This window comes from Macrotis lagotis, chromosome 1, assembly GCF_037893015.1.
Source record: "Macrotis lagotis isolate mMagLag1 chromosome 1, bilby.v1.9.chrom.fasta, whole genome shotgun sequence".
Taxonomy (NCBI): domain Eukaryota; kingdom Metazoa; phylum Chordata; class Mammalia; order Peramelemorphia; family Peramelidae; genus Macrotis; species Macrotis lagotis.
The window spans coordinates 82,241,042-82,265,215 of record NC_133658.1 but is presented as its reverse complement, the minus strand read 5'-3'; the positions used below and the strand labels follow the sequence as shown (position 1 = coordinate 82,265,215).

The window sequence follows — 24,174 nt, the reverse complement described above, 5'->3', positions numbered from 1 at the left end:
TAGTCCTGCTCGGCAGTTCATCTGCCGCAGCATCAGCTAAGGGGGACTTGGAGACAGACCTCTGATCTCCCTGTTTCCGCTTCAGCGCACGCCTGGCCCGGCGGCTGTCATCCGCAGACAGGGAGGCGGGGGAGGCATTGCCTTGGCTCAGATAACTGTACCTGACCTTACAACAATTTACTAAGGAAATACCTGCCTAATGGCAGTGTGAGTACAGTTTCCTTTATACTCACAACGGCGCTGCAAATTAGAGACAACAGGATAAATCTATGGGCAGCTCACTAGACACTTCATTAAATCACTGTTCCCTTGCCTTGTAGAGCACTAATAGAATCACAGCCCTCGTTAGCTACTGAATAAAAGATCAATCACAGACTTTGAGAGCTCTTGCCACCAGCTTCCAGAGGAAACAAGGAGAGAAAAAAGACATATTTAGGATCATCAGTGAGATCCTGAATGGCCTCGCTGCAAGTTGCTTAAATTACCTTTTCTACAACGGACTCCGACTGCAATACTCAGAGGAACTTGTTAAGTCTGCTTTCAAAAGCTGCTCTCTAATATATGACTACCAGGCCCTGGTCAAAAGTTCAGATTGTGCATATGTAAAAAGGTACTAAATTGCCTGAGGGCTAAAACCAGAGGAGTTTAATTGCAGCAAAATGCTGAAAATGGTCTGTTGAGGGTCCTTCTGTGGGGAGACTGCTGGCTCGGGCTGATTGAAGTACGGAACATAAAAGCTGTACAACAATATTTCCTTAAATGCAGGCGAAACTGCCAGCAGTTGGTATTGCATGAATGTTGTGGTGAGAGAAAAAAACATTTTCCTCCCCTAAAATAAATAGAGTATTAAAGAACTACCCTAGCCCATAATTCTAAATCATAATGGAAAAAATGCAGGGTTCAGTGACAGTAAATAAGGCATAATTCACAGTGAGGGATCAACACAGTCGCAGGATATTTTTTACATGGGGGTACATTCCAAGTTTTCATGGAAGGACTTTTGCTGTTCCTTTGGGTCAGTGCACTGCCCTGGTTTGGAGAGAGATTCTCCACTTAAATGCCGGCTGAGACCTCTTACTTCTCATTTTGGAGCAGAGTGGAGTGGAAAGAAATGTTAGACTCAATGTTCAGAACTTTGGATCTAGGTTCTACCACAGACAATGGTATGACCTCAGGTACCTCCTTTAACCTTTGGAGGCTTCCCTTTCCCTGTCTGTAAAATCAGGGTGTGTAAAGATTGATTCTCAAATTCTCTTTGAGATCTGATGTTCTAAGGGCAAAGATTGATTTTAGTTCTGACCTTCTAAGGTTCGTTCATTTCTAAGTTTCTATGTCAATGTTTCCACTATTTGCAAGGTTTAGATTTAGAATAAGAACTATTCTAAAAAAGATGAACTTTATTATAAATAGTGTTTCACAAAGATAAATTACAATTACAAAGGAAAGCAACCAAAAGATAAAGCAAACAATACTCCAAAGAATCATTTAATAGGAGATGCCACTCAAAAATATATCAAAATCAGAATTACTCTTTTTTGAGAGGTGGGGGGAAAATTGCAATATAATGACAAGGAATAATAGTTGAATTCCGGATCTAGAGATATTATTCTAGAACATTTTCTTGAATGACTAAACAGAAACTTTACCTCAACAATCTGTCAACTCTCTTGCTAGAATGAGCCCAGGTTATTTTGTAGTTGTGATTTTTTAATTTTATTTTGATTTACTCTATTAAAAAGCATTTATTTTTCCATCCATTTCACCTGAATTTGGAAAAAAAAAGATAAAGAAAAAAACAAAAACAAAAACTCTTACAATTTTCCACATCATCCAATTCAAAGTGTCTGTTTCATTCTGTATCAGTACCTTACTTCTTTGACTGGATGTGGTAGCTATATAATATACTTTTGTAAATTGTATAACTTATCTATTGTACTGCTTGACTTCTATGTATTTAAAGAGTTAAAGAAGAATCTAATTACTGTAATAGTTAATAACCTGAAATAGAGTTAGAAGTTGGTACTCCTAGGCTCCCTTTCTTTCCATGCTTTTTTCATCACATTTTCCTTGTTATTCTGAACCTCGACTTCTAAAGGAATTTTATTATGGATTGTAACTCTAAGAAATAATCTTTTGGTAATTTATTGGTATGGGTCAAGTAATAAGGATTTATACAGCATCCACCATACTAGAATCAGATTTTTTGCTAAGTAATTTTTACAAATATTAGCTTTACTGGGTCTGCAAAAAAAGCAATGGAATGAAAAGCCAAGAGATCTGAATTCTGATATTGGCACTATCAAAAATTCAGTGTGTTGGGCGGCTAGGTAGCTTAGTGGATAAAGCACCGGCTCTGGAGTCAGGAGTACCTGGGTTCAAATCCAGTATCAGACACTTAATAATTACCTAGCTGTGTGGCCTTGGGCAAGCCACTTAACCCCATTTGCCTTGCAAAAAAAAATAATTCAGTGTGTTTGTGAAAAATTTTCCCCTCTCTGAGCTGCTGCCTCCCTATCAGTATGGTACAAGAGTTAAACCAGATGATATCTGAGATCTAAATTCTAAAACTAAACAATCTTTGTTCAGACATGGCTAATTTATCTGTTATAGTAAGAATTTATATAGAATTCTCTCTATATCCTAAGAAAATTAACACAATACTAATCAGGAGAATTATCTAGGATCATGTCTCAGAGTCCAGTGTATTTTTAAAGGGTTCAAGAAGGCTATATGAATATACAGCTAGGACATCATCTGTCCTTTTATATTCTGTTTTTTTTACTATGTGTGTGCATATATGAAAACTAGTTTATCTTGGTTGGGATAATCAGGTCTCTAAAAATAAACATTCCATTAGTCACTGTCAGATATTTTAAAATTTATAAATCAACAAAGTCAACATAAAGATTGTTTTGTAAACTAATGCTTTATTTTAGATGAATTTTCAGACCTATCATGGAATTTTTTGACAAGTCCATATAATGGTCCCCTAATGATACTTTTACTATTAGTTCAAGTGAAATTTATTCTAACAAACATTCAGTGAGTACCAGCAATATGAAAGGCTTGAGCTAGATCTTGGCAATATAAAGAAAATAGTTCCTGCTCTCAAGGCTTATATACTACTGGGAGATATGGCATGTATGTAGATAAATAAATGCAAGATAATTTCAGGAGGGAAACTCAAAAGAGGGAAAGTTGTTCCTAATACCTTAAAGTATCAGGAATGATTTTACCTAGAAGTATTACCTGAGTTCATCTTTGAAGGAATGTAAGGATTCTAAAAGGATAAAGAAACAAAATAAGTCATGAGAATAGACAGAGGCCCAGGATGAGAGGTAGAAGGTCAAGTGTTAGTTGGCAAACATGTTTGGTTTTTAGAAGGGAGAATGTGGGGAGGGGAGTACTCTGAAATAAGTCTGGAAATAAAGGTGGGAGCATACAGTTTTACTCTAGGCTAAAGTCTTTTTAGCCCAAAAGAAACAAGAAGTCACTGGAGAATATCAAACAGAAGCTGGTTGAGTTAAATCTTTGGAACATTCATTAAATAGCTGACTGTTTAATGGGGTAGGGAAGAGAACAAAATCAGGGAGTAAAATTAGGAAACTATTGCAAAAGTTTAGATGGGAAATGATCAGGATCTGACCTAGGCTAGTAGTACCTTGAGTCATTGCTTTTGTCCTTCATTCTCAAAGAAAACCATGACATCAGGGAGGTGATGCCGTAAGTACATGAACTCGATTTGAGTGATGGGGTGTTGTGTGAAGTCCCCAGCTCAGTTTCTCCTTTGGAGCCATCCAGGTACAATGACCAGATATGAATCAGGACAACTGAAGATGGCCCTGGATGTGAGTCAGTCAAGGTTAAGTTACTTGACCAAAGTCCCACAGCTAATTAAGTGTCAAGTATCTGAAGCCGGGTTTGAACTCAGGTCATCCTGACTCCAAGGTCAGTGCTCTGTCCACTTTGGGGGAAAGCTCAAGTATCAAGTCTTCAGTAAGACCTTTCCTGATCCCATTACCTCTGGTTCAAGTGCTGTCCCTTCCCCCCAACTAATGAACTTATATTCATTTTGTATATAAAATGATATATTATCTGGACCAATTCTTTTCCAATCATACTGGACATTGTTCTCTCCCCTATACTCTGCCATCTATCCAAACTGGTCTATTCTCTGTTTCTATGCTTCCATCTCCTGAAGTTCCTACTATTTCAATACCTAGAAAGCATGACCGCCTTACCCTCACCTTCCACCTCAGAGTTACGATCTTCTTTTAAGATGAAATACAAATAGAAATTCTACATTAAGCCTTTTATGATCTTTCCCTAACTCCTGGCTCCATATCTCCAAAAAGACCTATTTATAATTATTTTGTATATTTTTGTGTTTATGCATATTTTAGTTATTCTATTATATTTTACATGTACCTGTTTTGTCCCTCAATCCTTATGAATTGAAATTGTTTTATTATATGCAACTGTATTACTAGCACCCTACCCAGTAAAGAGTGAATTCTTTAATAAATATTTGTATGGAAAAATCCGTGTACATGTATTGCATATGTATGTAAACACAGATGTGTATGTGCATGTGTATGTATATACACACCTGCATATTTTATTCCTGGGAAGATGGAAAGTTCCCTGAGAATAAGATTTATTTAATTTTTAATTCTATATTTCTCCCCTCTCCCCTCATATTTAGCAAAGAGTTTCACACATGGAGATAAAGATAGGAACTAGATCTGTGATTTCATTCATATTGGGCACTACCAGATGAGGGAATTTTGTCTACCCATGCAAGCTGGTATCTTCTTCATAAATTATAGGTGATTAAAAATGCTCATTAATTGGTGAAATTAATTGATTGAGAATTGTGAGAAGCTTTTGGGTGATTAACAAGACACAGCAACTAACTGTGAAATAGGGGTGATGATGGAAAAAAGAAAATTCAAGGCCTATTTCAGGTTAAAAGGTAGATAATGAAATCAGGAAAGGTCTTCAGTGGAAGTAGGAAACTGTGGAGGATTAGTGGTAGAGGATCCTCAGTTACCTTCACAAACACTGTGAGATTCCAATTGGATATACAAGTTGAGATTTCCAACAGGCAGCTGGTGAAGAAGCAGACTTATAGAAAGAGAGTGAGTTTGTTAAATAGATGTGAAAGTCATCTACACAGTATAAGAATAGAGAAAGAGATGGCAGCTAGGTGGCATAGTGGATACAGCACCAGCCTTGGAGTAAAGAGGACTTGAGTTCAAATCCAGCCTCAGACCCTTAATACTTAAATTAGCTGCATGACATTGCACAAGTCACTTAACCCCACTGCCTTGTAAAAAACAAAAAAACAAAAAACAAAAAGAAAACAAACAAAAAAAAGAGAGAAGAAAAAGAAAAGACCTAGGACAGAGCCCTAGGGTACACTCACAGAAAGGCCTTGGATTTAGATGATAAGCCATCAAAAAAGACTGAGATGTTTAGTCAGACACAAAGGAAGAGATCCAAAAGAAAAAAGAAAATGTTTTGAAGGCAAGGCATCTTGGAATAGGAAGGAGGAGGGAGGTTTACAGTGTCATGAAACTTAGAAAAAAACACTGTGGGTTATCAGTGAAGAGATACCTGATCAACTTGGTGAAATCAGTTTCAACTTTCTGGGAGGAGAAACAAAGCCACAAAAAGCTGAGGAATGGTGGACCCCTTTTTCCAGGAGATGAGATGCTAACAGTGCAATGACAGGTCTGACACAATTGCCCACATGGAAAGGACTGGGGAGCCTGGTTCCATATGTACAGGATGCAATGTAAAGGAAGTTCCTTGCCCCACAAAGTGAATAATGTCAAGATGCTATGTTGCAAAAGATGCAAATCACTCTGCAAGGAGATAATATGTACACTGAAAACATATACAATGAAATATACAATGAAAACATATGTTTTCAGGCTGTGTAGCTGGAAATGGTGCAAATTCAAAAGACAGAATCCAGTCAGAGTCGATATCCTGGCTCTGGTTCTTCCCACATTGGTTCTGCTGAGAAAGGCCTCAGACTACTGCATCCCCGTGCTACAATGGTATGCTATGATGGGGGGGGGGGGGGGGGGGGAGGTGTATGGCCCTCTGTGTGGCCTTAAAGGAGTGCTTTCTATTCCTATTGGACAGACATTTGAATTTGTAAGTTTCAAAAAGTCAGTGGTAAAAAACCAGACACAACTTGACTCAGATCAAGTCTCACCTGCTACCACACCACTCTTGGAAGCCAGGCAGTAAGGCTGTGTGCTATGTATGCACTCTGGATAGAACACAAAACTTGGAGTCAAAATCTTCTGAGTTCAAATTAAATTAAGTGTGAAACAATAGGAAAGTTGCTTCATCATTGTTTGCCTCAGTTTCCTCATCTGTAAAATGGGGATAACAAAAGTACCTACTTCCCAGAATTGTAGAGACAACAAATTGAGATAATATGAATAAAGTGTTTTCCAAATCTTTAAATGCTATTGAAGGGAATTCATTGCAGCAAATGCTTCAAAGAAACTGGTTGAAAAGGAATATTTCTATTTCTGTTCTTGGAAAATCTTTGGTAAATACCTTCTACATATTAACTCATTTTTTTTTGTCGCAACAATCCTGGGAGATGGGTACTTTTATTATCCCTAGTAGTCAACCCTCAGCTAAGCTACTCTAGGCAATCATCAGACCTAAATTCAAAATCCTCTTGATTTAGTATGACCTGCCAGAGCTGTCCTCTTCTTCCAAAAGTCTTTGAGAACCCAGTGTTAGATACATGGCAGAAGGCATTAAAAAAAAATCATTAAATGGAGGTTATGAGAATTTTGTTCTTGATGCTGTTATTCAATTTTTGTTGAATTAAATTTCCCAGAATCATACTATGAAGCAAGTAATACCATAATGATGTCTATTTCCAATTCTAAATTGACTTTAGATATCTGACATGTTTTTGCTTCCCCTTTCTATTATCTCTCATCTCTGAACCCAAACTCTTGAAAAATGTGAAGTGAATGAAATGGTATTGTCAAATTGAATGAGTCCAAATATAAATGTCAAAATTAGAGTCCAAAAGCAGTATAACTGGAGAAAGAAATCTAGATTTCAAGATCTGTGTTTAAATCCCAGCACTTACCAGTTGTGGAAATTAATAGTAATATTAATAATATTCACATAATGGTTTAAAATTTGCAAAGTATTTTTTTTTTAATTTAAGGCAATGGGGTAGGCAATTATTAAGCATCTGAGGCCAGATTTGAACTCAGGTACTCCTGACTCCAGGGCCTGTGCTCAATCCACTACACAACCTAGCTACTGCAAAGTATTTTTAAAGTATTTTTAAATATATTAGCTAACTTTTAAAAATATGCCATTCTACCCTCATAACAACTCTAAGCAGATATTATTATTATTCTCATTTTACCCATGAGGAAACTGAGGCAAAGAGAAATTAATTGACTTGCCTAGGATCTTACTGCTAGAAGACTTCTGAGGCTCTGTTTCAATGCAGGTCTTCCTAACTCAAGGTCCAGCACACCAGGCTCTATGGCTCCACCTTGCAGCCTCTATGTGTGACCTTGGGCAATAAACAACTTCTTTGAGTTTCTATGAAAGGAGGGCAGGGTCTGGGTGATCTCTAAGGTTCCTTTTGACTCTGAATTAAAGGATTCTAAGTGATCTGGCAAATGAGAAACAGGTGGAATAAAGTTTAGTTCGCATTGAGAATGCTGAGTTTTTAACAACATAGTTAAATGCATATTAAAATATTTTTTAAAAACCACTTTGAAAATCATCAGCAAAATCTCCTCTCACCCACAGATAGAGCCGCTGAGCAGGTTTGATTTTATGGACACTAGAGAAAAATGACCTGCTGAGGGGTTACCTTCCTAAGACATGTGCCAAATGACTTTATGAATACACTGTGTCATCTCCATACTTGGGGGTCTCCGTGGCGAACTCTCGGCACCCCTTGAGTGAGTGCATTACCTACTGCCTAGAGTCTTGCAAGTGAGTGCCTTCCAACTGGGCGAGTTACAGCAGCAACACTCTTTGATTAATTCAGAGGGAAGTGAGAGCCAAAGTGTATATCTGGAACTTTTCAATGATAAAATTACTTTAGATTTCCTTAACAAAAAGCAATTAGGTATTTCTAATGCTTTCTTTTAAATAATATAATAATTTTCCTGCCTCGGTTCTTTCCTTCTTCTCAGCCCCAAGTTGGGCCCATCAGGAAAATCTTTGCACAAGGCAGGAATCCTACACAATCATTCCTTCCTAACACAAAGCTCTCCAGATCAAAGTGGCTTTGTGATCAATCACTGATACACTGTTATCATATTTCTGCACCTTATGAAAGAATGACCATGAAGAATTCAGAAAAGTATAGGAAGACTGCTAGGAACACAACTGATGCAGAATGAAGTAGAACTGGGAAAATAAAATATACAACCACAACAATGTAAATAGGAATAAACAACAGTTTATGACAGATGTCAACTAGAAAGCTGGACAACTACAGAAGTAATAAGAAAACATGCCCCCTCTTCTTTAGTGGTAGGAGACCTGTGAATATGTAACATTGCATGTATTTTATGCCTCCTTTGAAGTAAAGGTGGGTTTTGCTGAATTGTTTATTTTCTCTCATTTTCTTTTTCTTTTTCTCCCCCCTTGTTCCAAGGACTGGCTCATCAAGTAAGGGAGACATATTCAGAAAGGAAGTATAGGGGTAATGGCTGTGACCCCGGATTCTGCTAGTACTCAGAAAGAACCTCAAGCAATTATAAATTCAGGTCAGCAGCTTCTTCGGAGAGATTAAGTGATTTGCTCAATCACATGGACAGATTATGACAGAGAGAGAACTTGAATCCAGGTTGTTCTCTCTTTGACAGCAGCTGTTAACTATGCCATGCTGCTTCTTTTCAAAATTAAGGTGACGTAAAAACAAAATATTTGAAGATCTAAATTTCATAACCATAACTCATCTAAAAGTTAGGGGAGGGGCGGCTAGGTGGCGCAGCGGATAGAGCACCAGCCTTGGAGTCAGGAGTACCTGGGTTCAAATCCGACCTCAGACACTTAATAATTACCCAGCCATGTGGCCTTGGGCAAGTCACTTAACCCCATTGCCTTGAAAAATCTTAAAAAAAAATAAAAAAAAAATAAAAGTTAGGGGATTTCTTCATTTGAGTGCAGGCATACCTCCCAATTCTCTCAGGAATTTCTCTAAAACATCCAGAAACCACTTCACATACTGGTACCATCCACCCTTGGAGTCTCATTCTCTCTCCCTTTCCAATTTCTCATAGCAGCTCCATGTTTATAAGTAGGTCAAGACCCCCTGTGGCTTTATTCCTTTCCAAGAATCTCCTAGGCTTCCTCCCACCCTACACTTTTCAGTTTCTATTATACCCCGCTCCCCTCGGGAGAATTTAATCTCCTAAAGGAAAGCAACTGCCTTTTTTTTCTTTTTCTTTTGGTTTTTGCAAGGTTAAATGGGTTGCCCAAAGCCACACAGTTAGGTAATTATTAAGTGTCTGAGGCCAGATTTGAACTCAGGTACTCCTGACTCCAGGGTTGGTGTTCTATGTAAAATAGATTCCTTCAGTGTTCTATCCAGCCACCTAGCTGCCCCTGTCTTTTTTTTTCTGCTAGCATTTCTATTTCTAACATATAGTTCAGATGTCTTACACATAGTAAGAATTTAACATGTTTCTTGACTTGACTCAGTCGAGTTACTATGCACCAACTATTCCTAGTCATAAAAACAATAATGATGATGATGATGATGATAGCAATTATTTACATACTACTCTAAATTTTACAAAGCTTCTTACAAATGTTGTCACAGTCACCTGAAATATGAGGCAGATAAAATTAATATTTCCAGTTTACATTTTAAAAACATTTTTATTTAAAGCTTTGGTTTCCAAATTCTATCCCTTCCTCCCTCCCATTCCCTCTCCCTGAGATGCTAAGTGATCAGATATATATTATATATGTGCAATTATATAAACATTTCCATATTAATAACTTTGTCCAAGAAGATGTGAATAAAAGAAAAAAATTAAAGCAAGTGAAAAATAACATGTTTCAGGCTGCATACTTTTTCTGGAGGTGGATGGAATGCTTCATCATTAGCCTCTGGAATTGGTTTGAATCACTGTATTGCTGAAGGAATTGGATTAGAATGCTTCTACAGTCTTTCTACTCAAGAATTATAATCTTATGCCACCTAGGTGACACAGTGTAGGTGAGCTAGGCTGGAGTCAGTAAGACCTGAGTTCAAATTTGCCCTCAGACTTTTACAAGCTAGGTGATGCTGAGCAAGTCACTAGAGCTCTGTTGCCTGAGTTTCATCATCTGTAAAATGCATAAAAATAATATCTACCTCCCAGGATTGTAGTAAAGATGAAAATAGATAAAAATTGCAAAGTGCTTAGCACAAAATTTGTTATATGTAAATGTTAAGTATTATTAGGACCATGATTAATCCCTCTTATCACACAATTGACAAGCATGACAGTCAGCATCTCCTTTAAGTTCTTCAAAGGGACAGAACTTTATGAGCCATGAGAACATCTTTTTTAAAAATTGTAATTCTAATTCTTGGGAAGGAAGTTTTTCCTGAAGTAACCCTAAACTGCCTCTTGGCAGCTCACACTTAACTGCTCCTGGTTCTGCCCAATGAAGACAAAACCAAACAAAAAATAAAAATCAAACTAATGTCTTCACATACTAGCCCTTCACATACAGATTGCTGCTACCATGTTCTTATACCCCACTCCGCAGTGTTCTCACCTCTAGACTCACTATGCTTTGTTCCATCAAATTATTTCATATATATTTTTAAAAATAGGTAATGAAAATTCACAATTTCAAATACAATTTGCCTTTTTTTTCTATTGACTTCAAGGTCAAATTCTTTTTTAAAAAAATTGTAGGAGAATAGATAATGGAGAGCCCTGGCAACAGCAGCGCCTGGGGGCTGGGCCCCGGGAGATGCCCCCTCCAGCTGGGCCAGCACCCTGCTCAAGGCCAAGATCCTCTTCATTGGGCCCTTTGAGAGGGGCAAAACAGTCCTGGCCAATTTTTGACTGAGTGTTCCGACATCACCTAGTACAACCCAACCCAAGGTGTGAGGATTCTGGAATTTGAGAACCCCCAAGTAACTAGCAACAACAAAGGAACAGGGTGTGAGTTTGAGCTGTGGGATTGTGGAGATGATACAAAATTTGAATCGTGCTGGTCTGCCCTCATGAAGGACTCTCATGGAGTGGGTGATTGTCTTCAATGCTGATATCCCCAGTCACTTGAAGGAGATTGAAATGTGGCATTCTTGCTTCGTGCAGCAGCAATTATTACAAGACAGTCAGTGTCTCTCTTAATTGTACACCACAAGCCAGGCTCTGGAGGGGGACAAGAGAAACTTGTCTTTACCTTCTCCTCTGAGCAAACTGAAACTAGTCCATTCCAATCTGGAGGAGGAACCTGAGGAGATTCGGATGGAATTCATCAAATACTTGAAAAGCATAGTCAGTTCAGTGTCTGAGGATCATCACCTAACTTGAAAATGATTCATTATTCGTAGTCTGAAATCACTCTCTTGCCCACATCAGGTCTGAAATCTCTTGGACGACACCGGTCCTTTTTTTTTGTGATCATATGAGATCTGCCAAGAGGTTGTGCTTCCTCTGCAAGATGAAGGTCCCTAATGGCCAGAGATTCTCTAGATATTGACTGTACTTTTTGGTTTCCAGAACCCTATTGAGGAATTTGCTTGCTTCCAGTATTGTCAAAAACCATGTAAAACCAGGCTGTTTTGTTTCTTCTGAAAATTTTATTGCTTTTGCACAGTGATCAGTCCATCACTCTAGATGGTTGTTGTTGGTGTGTAATAATCAAATGTATTGTCTTCTTTATAATTAAGTGTAACAGAATGTTTATTTTTAAATTTTCTATGGAATTCCATAATATTAGGAAAGCTATGTTAAAATGATTAGGGCTTAAGGGCCAGTTTATATAAATAGACTTTCATGAACCATCAGGGCAATTTCATCCTTATCAAATATGCATTCAGTTAAAATTTGTTATGTTTTCATATCACTTAATTTGTTAAAAATGCTAAAGAATATTCAAAGATTATAAAGGCATGTGGCTTTCAATTCATTCAATATGAGAATTTATTAAAATTCATGTTTTGAGATGGATTTTCATTTTTTCCCTACTGCCTTTATAGTTATCTTAAATTCTGCCATATGTAACCAGTCAGAAATAAACTATCTATACCTGTAACCAAAAAAAAAAATAGATAACAAAATATAAGCTCAGGGTATTGTACATATTTCTAGCTGGAGTCATTGTTTTTTTTTTTTTTTTGCAAGACAAAAGGGGTTAACTGGCTTGCCCAAGGCCACACAGCTAGGCAATTATTAAGTGTCTGAGACAGGATTTGAACCCCAGGTACTCCTGACTCCAAGGCCAGTGCTTTATCCACTACACCACCTAGCCACCCCCTGGAGTCAGGGTTGCTAAGTATTTCTGCTTAATCATTTGCCTGGGTTGTGAAAATGATTCTTTTATTCCTGTTTTGATTATCCTCAGAAATTAGTGATGTAAAAAAATATTATTAATGATTATCATGAATTACTTTTTTTAAAAATTAGGAAAACAAGTATGCAAAATGATTAACATGAAATTCAATTAGGCAAAATCATCCTGAAGGCATTTAATTTAGATGAAAATGTTAGGACAGCAAAGATATATAGAAAATATCTATAAAGATTTTTTTATAAAAATTTCTTTTTTTTAATTAATAACAATAGTATACTACAGTTGGTCTTACCATCACAGTCTGTGATGTGCTACATATGAGAACAGTATTTTGTATGGCCATAAAGAAAAAAAATGAGAATAGCAAATGGGCCAGAACCAAATAAATATGCAGGAGATGTACGCTGGAGGAAATGATTTTGAGGGCACTGATCAGAAAGATGGGAGATTACAAAGAACATATCAATAAATACCAACCCAGATTTCTATTTTCTCTTCAATAGAAACAGTATATGAGGAAAATCCAGACACACTCCTCAATAACATCCATCATTATGGACTGAAAAACAGGATTTCAAAACTATACAACATAATAGATATCTTGATAATCATAAAACTGACAGATTATACTACTTACATTTTGTTATCTATTTTAAAAGTCTTTAATATGTTATGACAAAACAGTATTAAAATATATTTTATAAAAAGGTAATTTTAATTCATATTTTAAATTTATAATAGATTCCTTCAAAGTCCCTTGGTAAAATAAGAGATCAGATTACAATGCTCCAGAAATATTTGAGGAGAATATTTAAATAATAAAGATTCACAGAAAGTAAGAAAAAAAGAGTGGCATTAAGAAAGAAACCATGAAAGATACAGGATTTCAGAGAGGAAGAGTTGAAGAATGAAATTCCAGGCCTAAGCAAAGTAATGTATACAAGAAATAATATATTGAGTTTAGTGAAGAGATATTTATATAGTTTGCCAAGAATGTAGCAGCAGGAAGGGTAGTAAATATAAAATAAAGCTGGAAATTTTGATTGGAGTCAAACTTTCAAAGGTCTCAAATGTTAGTAAGGAGTTTGCATTTTATCCTACAAATAAGAGGGAGCCATTGAAGATGTCTGAGGAAAGGAGTAATGTGGTGGTAAGATGTCAAATACAGAGAATCTCATTCTAAAATTTTATTTATTTACCCACTTAAGAAGAATGACATTTTTCTGACAATAGCTAGTAATCAGTGTGTCAGGTTTAAAAAAGACAAAATGAGATTGTGCTAAGGCCAAAGTATCAGAAATATGGAAATTATCAGTGGATAAACAATCACAGTATAGCAGAGGAAATACTGAACAAGAAATAAGTTCTATGACTAATCTGTTCCCTCTGTGCTGACCCTGACAAATAGTTAACCTCTGAGCTGTCCTTACTGAACCCCATCCCACAATACAAGTTATGGAGATGAGTTCAATGAAAGAGATAAGAGAACAATGAAATTCTTTGCAAAGTATTTTGCCCCATTCAGACAAAAACTAGTTAAAACTCTGACCCCAGGCACAAGCTAAGCCCCAATCAACAAAACAATGGATCCCTTCAGGAGCCCAAAAGGATTAAATCCTGGAGTTACTGTCCCTATCTGCACATACTTAAAGTTACCTCATCTTCCTGTCCATTTCAAAGCTCACTGTACTCCTCAATTGAGTTGCTTGTCTTCCTTTGGAAGGCTAACCTGCTCTTGGGAGGCAACTGCCCAGGTAACCTCTCATGTTTCTATACTCTTCCTTACTACTTATCTTCTCATGGTAGTTGCTGTTGCAGTTATCAGTTACTGCAGCTAAACTCTCTCTCCCTTAGCATCTGCTAAATACAACAATACTTAAATAATGCTTTTTATCTCTAAATACATGTGAGTCAAAGCTGGTAGTTTCATGAATTCAAACCCAAAGCTAGACTACCCTAAAAACATTTTCCAAAAACAGTGTCAAGTCTCATTTTAAATTTTTTTCAAATTGAAGTAATTTCATCAACAGCATGACTATAATTTATATGTGACAGAATTTGTAAAAAACAAAAACAAATCACAAAACTTTGGGGCTCTAAAATTCCCAGGTTCCAATCTCATCGAATCTTCATTTCTTTACAAATCTACAATCACTCTTCATACACATGTAATCTAAACTCATATTCATGCAAGTAACTTCTCTCTCATCCCTCTATTAAACTTTACACAAAATCTCTGACACAAATCGCTTCAGGTTAAGATTTCATACCATCATACTGTTTGATCACCACCATGGAAGGAACATATTGATCCTTTTTAAATAGCCAAGGCATTTAGTAGCTGCATGCCTGTTTAGCCTAGACACATTGCTCAGCTTTGTGCCTATCTGACTATTTTACCTCAGTTTAACAATAAGAAACCTTTCCTCACTTATGTGTACAGAAGGAATGCACCACTAAGTATGTTACTATTATTATAGTCAGAACCAGAAAGGGGGACAGAAAAATAATTTGTAACCTTAAATATAATCAACTACAAATCCCTCATAAAATGAGGAAACTGGGAAGAAACAGAAGGAAACAGAGAAGGTAACATAATCAGAGCCCACATTAGAACCCATTTTCCAGACTCCTAATTTAGAGTTTTTCAGTAATGCAACAAAGCAAAACACTGTCTCTAAATTAGTATTTTGTCTGAGTATTGTTCATGAATCAACTTCAATAAGATACAGTTTTTTCAATAATATTATTAATCTATTGCTTATAGAAGAATCTTCTGAGAATATCAATTTAGAGATTTCATTGTTTAGTATGGCTGAAGAAAGTCAACAAAAAGATGTAGGGCATGTCATACACATACAAAGGGAAGCTGATGAATATATTCTAAGAAAGAACACATTTTATTGCATCCACCTGTCATGAGATATTAAAATTAAAAGGTCCCAGATTTTTGAAGTAAATTTTTAAAAATAGTGAGGAGACTAAAAAAACATTCTGCTGCTCTCAGTTGTTGATATACTGTATTTTTTTTGGATCCAGCAAATACACTTTCTTATGACTTTTCTCTGAAAGGAGGGAGTTTCTAGCTCCAATTACTTGGATACTCTTACTGTTTACTCTTCCTTTTTATATGTAGTCAGAAGAGATTTCTCTCAGTACTTCAAATAAATAAGACACCCAGCTGAACAAACACTGTACGTTCTGTTAGATGACTTTGGCTTCATAAAGAATATTTGACTTTTTCAAAATGTAAATTATTGAAGGGGACCCATCATATGAAACTGATTGGTGAAAATGTTTCAAGTGGCATGGTATCCTCACAAATCTTATTTATGCAGAACTAAAATAAACTTTTTAGAGAAAAAACTGGGCATTTTTAGGTAAAATTCAATCTCTGAATTAAACATATTCCAAGGTGATTATTCCATAAAATTAAAGAAGCAGATTTCAATTCATTCTCCAAGATTATTTCAGAAAACAGTCCTTTTATGTACATTTTTAGATTTCTACTTTTTCACTTTTATCATTCTCCAATCACCCTTATGGCATGGTGGGGGGGTCCACAAGCTATCAAATGCTATACCAGTAGAATGAAGATTTTAGGTAGGTTCTTCCAGACAATTAAAGATCATGAAATCATAAGATTTAAAACTAGAAAGGATCTTTGTTTTTGATCACTTATTCCAAAGTTCTTATTTTACAATTAATAAAACTGAGAATCAGGGAATTCAGGTGACTTGATAAATTTGTGACTTGATAAGGAGCTCACTGTCTATTGTTATTTTTCTTTTTCTTGTTTTTTGTTTTCTTACAGTCTTAAGTGTTGACAGGGTCAACACAAGAAATTTGATACCCAGGTGATTATTTTTGGCTATAACAACTCAAGAAGACTGCCTACTGAGGTGTGAATGGTATAAAATCTGTGCAATTAGAATATCCACAATGATGAAATTGATGTCCTTATATGCAAGTCAACTGAAATCAATGACCAACATTTTGGAAACATTATAGAGAATTTATGTCATAGAGAAGGAAACACCTTAGAAAATGGTTAATTCATTCTTAATTTAAAACAGGAAGCAAATTGTGGACTTCTAAGAAGAGAGCAGATATAGTTATAATTTGTAGAAGTACACAGACACTGATCTTGAAAATATTAAGGCATGTATTATTATGGAAGAAGCAAAGAGTTTCTGGTTAAAAGTCCAAAATTTCAACCAAATAATACCCCCCTTTGAAAAAAGGTTTTAAGTGACACACTGACATGGGCACAATCTATTATAAAAATAGATATTAAACTCTGAAAATATAATCTTGAATTTTTTAAAATTCCTTTTCATATGCTTTCTTATTAAAAGACTAAATCTTATCTCTAGCTATAAAATTTGGATACATAAATACAAATCAACAAAGTAGATACATTTTATACTTCTATAACAAGTATAACATTTAATACTTTTTTAAAAGGGGTCTATTGGGGGAGGGAAAATTGAAGGAGAGATCTTCAAAGAGGAATAGAAAAGAGGCAAAGATATAAAATAATGCATAAAAATTGGGCAAAAAGTCTACTTCAGCATATTAAGAATATAATATACTCCCCTTTATTATACCCTAACATTAAGCATTTTCTCACTAAACTTCACTCTTTTGAACTTCTCTATCATCAAGAAATTTCTTCATCCTAGAAGATCAATTCAGCCTTGGAATTCCTACCTGGATTACTACATGCCCCTGGGGCCTTCTCTTTGAAGGACCTGGACAGCTCTTCACAGAACTTCTGTTTAAGGAGAGTACCCAGGCAAGTTATCTCTCCATTTCCCACCTGGCTGTATCCCTCTGAAATTCCCCATTAAGCACACTACTTTCAACTGCATTTTATTTCCCACTATAATTTAAGTTCTTTCAGGCAGGAGCTGTCTTTCTTTTCTTCTTATATTTGTATTCCTAGAACTTAGCACCTTGACTAACACATGATGTCTAACAAATGCTTATTGAATGACATCCACTGACTATGAGAAAATTAATTTATAGAAGAACCTATTATTAATCCCAACATTTTGAGGAACTTTAAAATACAATTATAAATCATATCTATTGCTTACAAATCACTTTTCCCCCTAAAAAATACAGAGACATTCATATCATAATGATCAAGACTCAGCTGATTTCATTAGATGCAGTGGAACCAATCTATGAGCTTTCATAATTCAAAAACCTTATATAATCAAGACTATGTAATTATTGATATATGTCATTATGTGGTCAGTGTTGTAAATAAATAATCTATGAATTTAGGGGAGAGAGATGAAGAAATTATATTTGGAGAAGGCTTGAACTCAATGCTCTACCACTTGCTTGCTGTATTACCCAGGGCAAACTGCTTAATCTCTCAGATTTTTAATTCTTTTACCCTAAAGTAGTGATGATGATAGTAACTTTACTATTTGACTCAATGGTACAGTATGAAGTTTGCACTTTGTGAACTTATTACCACTATGAAAACTACTGTTGCTTTTATCATGTCCAGAACCTAACTGTATATAGAGGCTGAACTTGGATTCTTGAATGTTCATTCTATTGATTCACAGAAAACTTTGACACATACTGCAAGTTTCATTCTCCACATCCAACAAAAACAAGCCTAAAATCAATGTTTAAAGATGAAGATATTTAGGAGAAGTTCCCCAAAGAGAGAACTTGGGATAGGAGGTCCCAATCAGAAGAAAAGGGGTGATAGTAATAGATCAAGAAGTTCACCTGGGAAAAGTTTTAACTAATTTTTCTGATAAAATAGATGCTACAATCAATTTTATTCTCTGCTTACTGGAAGTGGATAGATATCATTAACATTCTCTACTTTTCATTGCTTTGTTAAAAATACCCAGATACCCCAGAACAAGAAAAGACCCTAGATCCAGTACCTCATTTTATGAAGAAAATGAATCCCAGAGGAAGGGACATGGCATTTCCAAGATCACAAAACAATTGAGCAACAAAGTTGAACTAAAATATCTGATTCCTAATTCTTAAGACAGGATATTCAAAACTTACATTCAAAATATCTCTTAGTTTTAGTCAAATCAGTCCAGGGATAGATACACATAATCAATTTTAGAACAATTCATATAGCACTAGAGTTGAGACCTCTCTCTCTTGTCACTAGGAAAATGTTATCCTAAACCTCACAGAGGAAAATTGACTTTTACAGTAAGTGATACAGAAATCAATGTTCATAGAAGAAACATCTCAGCAACATCCGAATGGGGCAACATAAGCTTTTGACATCTATTTAATAGACCTGGCATTCAATATCTAAATTCAAAAAAGGCCAAAAATCACCAAAAAGAAGGATGTGCTAAAGAATAAACGAGATACCACAACTTCCAATAAGAAAATAAATACTAATATAGTGAGAAAGACCACAATATAGTCAGTAATTGTAGCAATTCCAAAGAATGAGTAAAGAAAAAGAAAAATCTAAAAATATTAATTTCAATGCATAGTTCAATGTTCTTAAAAAATTTGTAGTATATGATAAATTCACATTATCAATCTTCTTACTGGTTGTCAGTGAATACAGAATAGGATTTTTAAATGAGTCATCAATGAATCTTTAAAGATCAAGAACTCTCAAAGCAAACAACATCTGGGAGTAAGGAAAATATATATATATATATATATATATATATATATATATATATATATGTCAGGCTGAAACCACTCATCAAACAACATTTATGAAGCACCCACTATATGTTAGATATTGGGTTAGGTACCTTGAAGAAAAGAACAAAGAATAAAAATCATCCCTCCTCTTAAGCATGCTACATTCTGATAGGGAGAGGGCAAGAGATATATGCACACACATATATGTATATGTATATCTATATATATATGTATATATACAAATATACACAGCATATACACAATATGTATATTACATATGTATGTATACACAGCATAAATATAAAGTGACTATACAATCAAAGCAATTACATGAATTGTAGTACAGGCAGAAGAGGACTACCAACTGTAGCATCAAAAAGTTTTCATGCAGAATATGGTACTTGAGCTCTATCTGGAAGAAATGCATTCTGGGCATATGGGAGAGTTAATACAAAGACAAGGAGATTGAATATGAAATGTTATTTTTGAAAAATTACACTGTAGAGAATTAAACCTGTTGGGCAGCAGGGGATGGGAAGGAAGCATAGTTTGTTAATTAAGGGGAGATCATAAAAATGTTATCACTAGGTGTCTGACATGCCTTGTGATTTGGTACTGATCACTCGAATTCTATGGAGATAAGACATGGAATCCATCATTTTGGTTATGAGAAGAGGAGACAAGGAAACAGACAAGGTTGCTAAACTCTTGAATGCTCTTTCAGTCTGGTTTGGAAAATTTTATGTTTCCTCTGTCCAAAACACAGAAATCACCCCACTCTGTTAACTCTTCTATCTTATATGTTGATACATCAAATAAAAAGAAAACTGCTGATTTTCATTTGATATCATCTGCTGCATAGTCAGCTTAAGATATTTAAAGAGAAAACTCATTTCAAAATTGGGAATTTAAAAAAAACATTAAAATCTCCATTTAAAAAAAATTATAAAATAGAAATCAAAACAAGGTGGGTCATTCAAGGGCAAAATTATTCTGCTTTGGCCATTGAAGGTTAACAGAATGACAACCTCTGCTTTTCTAGTTATAATTTATTACTGCAACAGAATCAGTGTTTTATTCCCATCCATTAAAAAAAAAAAGCAGCACATCTGTTAAAACTTGAGTACAATGGTTGGCTTTACACAGCTCCAGGAAACGTAACTCAATAGTCTCCAAACTTCTACAAACCCAAGCCGATTTTAATGTAAAGGGATTTGAAAATTTAGTTCCCTAAAACATCTGCTAAGCTCTTGCTGGCCTAACACGTGCTATTCTTTCTGCTTCTACCCGCCAACAAAAATATTTGGTTGCATGAAATACTAGAACGAGCATGTGATCGTGCTCTGCATCAGCCTTTATATACATCCCACTAACCACCCTCAATATGGGAGCCCATCGTTTACTAGTACTGAAAGCTAATGCAAAAAACCCTGAGTTTTCATTTGATTTGGGGGTTTTTAAAAAGCAAGGTATGCACAGCTCCTTGAAGACAGGGGCTGTCTTTTTTTTTCCTTTATGTCTATCTATTGCCAGTGTTTACTACAGTATCTGGCACATAGTAGGACCTTAATAAGTATACATTGCATTGAATGGAAGAATTAAAGATATTATTGAAAACTCACGTTCAAAGCTAAAAGATAGAAGAAGATGGCAAACTTACTGGTTACTGTCCAGCTCCTGAGGCATCTGGAGCACTTGGTTCAGTTCTAAACATAACATTTTGGGAAGGACAAGGATAAGATTTAGGAATCTAGAGAAAAATGACCAGAACAATGAGGGGTCTCACAATCATATTATATGGGATCCTTTGAAGGAAATTCAGATGTTTGAAACAAGAAAGGAGATGATTACTGCCTTCAAATATCTAAACGGTGATGATCATTTATGAAAATGGAATGAGAGTAATACTGCCTTGGTCTCAGAGAGTAGAATTAAGACTAAGTAAGATCTAGATAGGAAGCAACTAGATGGCTCAGTGGATGAAGCTGTAGGTCTGGAGACAAGAAGACCTAAGTTCAAATTTTGCCTCAGACATTTACTAGTTTTGTGATTCAGGACAAGTCCTTTAATCTCTGTTTGCCTCAATCCATTGGAGAAAGAAATGGTAATCCACTCCAGTATCTTTGCCAAGAACACCCCATGGACAATATAGTTTAGTATATGGGATCACAAAGAGTCAGACATAATGGAATGACTAAACACCAACAACAAAAGTTATGCTGAGGAATTTGAATTCATTATAAGGAAGGACTTCCAAAAAATTTAGAGTTATATGAACTACCTTAAAAGGAAATGAGTCCCCCTTAATGAAGTTATTCAAGCAGAGGCTTCTTGTAATGCTAGAATATTGTAGAAGATATTTGTGCTTTCGATAGCATTTGAGAGATAATGACCTCTGAGGTCCTTTCAAATATAGTTGGGAAGTATATCACTTCTGTATAATTTTCTAAAACAAAATAACAATGTCCATATAATAATTTTTAATCAAATGTGAGAAAATTCAACAAATATTTAAATATTGACTCCAGTAATGTATCTGCTGGAATCATCTTAACTATTAACAAGAGCAGGAGGTCAACGAAAATACTGATTAGTCAGTAGGGGTCGCTACATTTAGAATTAATTCATACAAGTTTCTTATTAGTGATTATTATACTGCAGGAGGCCACAATGGAAAAAGTAATTAATTTCAAAGTGATAATGCATTTACAGCAACAATTAGAAATGTATAACTGTAAAAGAGCAACATTTAAAAGACAGATTACATTTAATAAAGTTGCACAAGAACATCCAATTGTAAAATTACTGATCTGCAACAATATTCCTTAAAGAGGCACTTAAAATAGCCTGACTCCATGAAGGGTGACCTAATTACTGTAACTAAAATCACCCTCGTCACAGCAAGTCACAGCAAATTAAAAAAAAGGTTGATATTAGAATACTGCTGTTTAATACTTAAGAAGAGGGAGCTGAGCCAGATAACCGGAGGCGAGGTTCCTAAGCACAGGATTCCATCCTGTTTAGCATTCCCTTGACCTTTGGAATGGAATGTAAGGAGTGAGGCAACACTCTTGTCAAGAGAAAGTAAATCCAAGGTTATATTTGTGCTGGGCCACAGATCATTATCCAATGCCAATTCACCCTTTTGGGCAGCTGGCATCACAATGAGGTCTCTTCCCCATCACAAGTAAAGGAATTGAATTCATGAGTAGGAACTCTATTTTTTTTATTAAAAAAGTAAGTTGGTAACCTTAAGAAAAAAGTAATCTGAATACAAACACACAATGAAAAGGGACTGTGTAGTGATGGCAAAAATGACACAAACATTTGGTATCCTATTTCTTATAACAAAATGATGTTAAGCTCAAACATTATCTTTCCAGTCAAATATTAAAATATTCAATATCTCAAAGAAAAAAAAAGAAAGAACATACTCTGCTATCATTCTTGGGCACTCCAAAAATAAAACCCTCAAAATATTTACAAAAGTAAGAGGAAAATGGATTGTGATTATGTGATTTTTTTTTCTTTATATCTAGTGTCTCACACAGTACAGTACAATGCTGATACTATATGCTTTCTGAATGACTGAATGAGTGAATGGGCATATTCTACCACTGGAATAGTCTTAAAATGCAGATGAAACCATTCAATCTATTTTGGTGGTGTTCATTAATTCCAATGTTCTCACTACTTAGTAAAGCAAGTACTCCCCACATTTAAATATGGATTGCTCCTTCTAAAGCTTAATTATTCAAAAATTTCAGGACAACATATTTGTCTGTTGTTTCTCAAACTCTACTTAATATAGTGAAAGACAAAGACTATTTTTTAACTGCTTCTATCTTTTTATTTAGTAAAAGATCCCTTAAAAATTGAGTCTTAACTGTGGGTGGCAATGTTATTCTATTACCAGATTATTCTAGAAAATATACTGAAGAAGTAGAGTTTCTTGATATTTGGTAAAATGTTTCCCAACTTTCTAACTCCTCTCTCAATGCTATCTAACCAATTTAATCTATGCATCTATATAATAATTCTGCTATTGAGGATATAAAATGATATAACAGCTAAGATATCATAACAAAGTTGCTTGATCATATGATTATGATGTAAAAAATGACAACATAAAAAAATTTAATATACCTTTCTTTCATTTTCCCCAAAAATATGCAATAGCAATGCAGAACAACTGAAATGCACTATAATACTAAGAATCAAGTGCTCTATCTATATGTAGATACTGGCTATTAAAATCAACAAAGATGACACATAAAAAAATCATCTCCTTGATTCATTGCAGCCCTCAAAAAAGAAATCACGTGAAAATTACAATATTCAGACTACCTCTACCATTTTCTAGAACTTAAAATTGTCTAGAAAATGAGACTAAAAATAAATTGTACACATTTGTATATCTTTAAATTCTGCTAAGCATACACAAACACAAATTCAGATTTTTAAAAAAGGAGGATACACCTCATAGCAAGAGAGTACATATGTCAAGAAAACAGCAAGATGCAATGATTTTTTTTCCTATTACAAATAAGAGAAAAGAAATGTCAGGAAAAAATATTTAAGGTAGAGTTAGGTTTTTGTGTTTTGTTGTGAAAATCTAGAAAGGAGTTAGTTCCACCAGTTGATACAAACTGTGCAATTATAAAAACAAATATATTAATGTTACATATTACTCTAGGAATCCAAAACACCTCAATAAAATGTTAAAGGGAAAGATATCTGTATTACTGGATTGTCAATTACCTGCAACAATCTAAGATATACAACCCCTACTCCTTCCATCTGTGAATGTTACTGATCATATATTATTCAGTCATCTAAACAATTCATGTTTTTCTTGCCTAGTAAACAAAATACCTTTCTGGCCAATGAAAAAATTCTCTAGTAAAGTTTTATGCTCTTTAAAAAAAAAGAATTTAGAAAAGCCAGGATGGTTTCCTG

At 35.1% G+C, this 24,174-nt stretch overlaps 1 protein-coding gene and 1 pseudogene across 3 annotated transcripts in view; one reads left to right on the top strand and one right to left on the bottom strand.

The window, feature by feature from the left end:
- LOC141493111 (intraflagellar transport protein 22 homolog pseudogene) overlaps positions 1 to 11,931 on the top strand; it is a 216,781-nt pseudogene extending 204,850 nt beyond the window's left edge.
- WWOX (WW domain containing oxidoreductase) overlaps positions 1 to 24,174 on the bottom strand; it is a 1,413,871-nt gene that overhangs the window by 813,614 nt on the left and 576,083 nt on the right. The gene's annotated exons all lie outside the window — the stretch shown is intronic.